Here is a 2,821-nt window from a genome sequence, read left to right as displayed (position 1 = left end):
AAACAACAAACCTTGATACTAGTTCGGGCAGAAAAGAGAGGTTCTGATGTTCCTGAAAGCTATTAAAATTAGTTTAATTAGATAGGTCATTCATGAAACCACATGCAGGGGCGGCCCAATATATCTGGGGGCCTAAGGCGAATTCAATAAATGAGGCCTCTTTTTTTTAAATAATAATTTTTTTTAATAAATATAAAATACCTAAAAAAATGTTATGGAAATAGATTGCTGTCAAGTACACTATTTCAACAAAGATGCATGAATCTAATAAAGGTAGACAAAAAGGCCCATAAAACTGTTCTTGGCAATACTGTTTATCCTGTGAAGCAAGAGCAGAATAGGAAAAGGTCATCCCATGGCGCTTCACGGTCAAAGAATTTGTCCAGAAAGGAACCTCTCTGTAAGAGAAAGTAGGGTCATTATGAAAAATTCACTCTATCTAATTAGTAAAAGTCCCATCCCACCATCTCCCCTTCAAGTGAGTACCCAAGCAGCCACTGCAACATCACGGCACAGCAGCCATTCAACCCCCCCTCCCTCCTTCTCTTTCTCTACCCTCCTTTTCTTTTGCTAAGGACCATCTCCCCCTTCAAGTGAGCACCGAAGCTGCAACTGCAACATCACGGCACAGCAGCCATTCAACCCCCTCCCTCCTTTTCTCTCTCTACCACCCAAGAGGGGAGAAGAAACCGAGAGGAGAAAATTAAAAGAATCTCCACCCTCCAAAAAGTCCATCTCCAATCCCCCTATCTTTCTTCCTGATGGCCCAACTGGATCAGGAGTAATGACTTGTGAGGGAAGGAAAACCAAGACCAAAACCAAAAAAGAGAAGGGATGAAAGATAAGAGTGGCTTCAGGCGTGTATCAAGCCAACCAAATCCCTCCTCTCTCTCTCTCTCTCCACCCAAAACAAAACTACCGTCCCCAACTTCCCCAGTTGCCCCTCTGCAGGCCAGGAAACCCTCCACCTCCCTTCCATCAAGGGGGAAGACTCGTAGCCAGCTTCTGCTCCCGGAGGCCTTCCATTGGCCCGAGGCCTTAGGCGACCGCCTCAGTCGCCTAGGGCTCGGGCCGGCCCTGACCACATGGCCTTGGCAGCTAGCTTGTGCATAACTGATGAGTCTAGATATATCTAGACACATAACTTAGTAATGCAATATAATTTTTAAAACCTTTTGTAATATGTGGCCAAATTAGTTCTTTTTCTTTTGGGATCAAAAATAGGTTGTAACTTTTTTGTTTCTCTTTGGAAAGGCAAGATATGTTGCAAAGTTAGATAATCAAATGACCATATATATATAACCTAATCAATTTGTGAGATGAAACTACATTATGCCAGAAATATTCAAAGAAAAGATTAGGAACAATAATATCTCAAGTCTTTTTCTTTTCAAAATCGAACTAGCATCGCGTTCGTGCATTTGCACGCTGTGAAATAAATTGATCTAGAGAGAATAAAAGTGATAACATACATGGATTAAATATATATATATATATATTTAGAATTTTGAAAAGTTTTGGTAATGTGGATTATAGATGGATAAAGATTTTTTAAAAAATATATATATAAAGGAGTCCAAATAATTGGGTATGTCTACAAGAAACTGCACATTTGGATATGTCTAGAAGAATCTGCATAGATGAGAAATAGAGAAAAACATATGGTCAGTAGAATCATAATCCCCCTAAGAATGGATTCATTAGAATGAAAATTTTTAATATACACATCAACAAATTGATTAATATGATGACCAAAATCAGTTTCCCTAGTTCATAAATGAATTTGTTAAATGAGAAATATGTAATACATTTGCCAACAAATAGATCCCATCAATGAATTCACTAATCTAGAAGCATTCCAACAAATAATTAGGATGATGAATAGAATCATATCCCCTTAATGTATTAAACATGAGATCGTCAACTTGGATGCTTTTAAGGCATTTACCAAATATATATCGAGACAATGACTAAAATCATATTTCTCTACTGAATGACTTTGCTAAATTAAAAATTCTTATATGCTTACCGACGGATAGCCCAAAGACGATGGCTAGAATCAAATTTCATGATTGAATTCATTAAATAATAACCTTTATTGCACTTGCCAAAAATAAAAATTATAATTTCGTGAATTGTCAAGAATCGTGCTCCCTTGAGCTTTAGGCCACCCCTACTTTAGTTTGAACATGAGAGATCTGATTAGAATAAGTGCATCGTATTTAACCAATATAGGCCAAATGAATATTAGAGTTAAATGTCGATCAAACTTGATCCAAATTTATTCAATTTGTATTGTTGGCCGGGAGCAAACATGGTTCCACTTCCTACCAACCAATTCTAATTAGACCAATCAACCAAAATGCAACCCCAGATATGTAAACACGATACAACACAAACCATTTTTTTTTTGTTGTTATACAATGGCGACTCACACTTATCATGCATGAGTACAACCAATAAGGTTAGAAAAAAGAAGCTGACAGAGAAATAACGAACAGATTTGTGATTCTCCAAAGATTCTTTTCGAATGTTGTGCAGACAATCCAGTCAACAGTACTATTTGTCTCTCAATAGACATGAATGATCCAAAAAGAGCCATATGCTCTCGAAAACCTGTATATGTCCCGAAATAGTGGTTGCTTGTTATCATATTTGCGCTGGCTTTGAATCCATTCGATCACCGTAGCCGAGTTCCCTTCAAAATAAATACTGTTTGTATCTAGAACTAATCTCGTATAAGTGATGCTCTTTCATGCAACTTTGTTGCGATAACAGTCATGTCGAACATATATAGTCCTTCGGCTGTGACGAGTCTGGA

The sequence above is a fragment of the Phoenix dactylifera genome, chromosome 16, assembly GCF_051530095.1.
Source record: "Phoenix dactylifera cultivar Ajwa chromosome 16, Ajwa_hap1_PhDact_Kaust_v1.1, whole genome shotgun sequence".
Classification (NCBI taxonomy): Eukaryota; Viridiplantae; Streptophyta; class Magnoliopsida; order Arecales; family Arecaceae; genus Phoenix; species Phoenix dactylifera.
The sequence above is the reverse complement of the archived record's forward strand: the minus strand, read 5'-3'. Positions refer to the sequence as shown.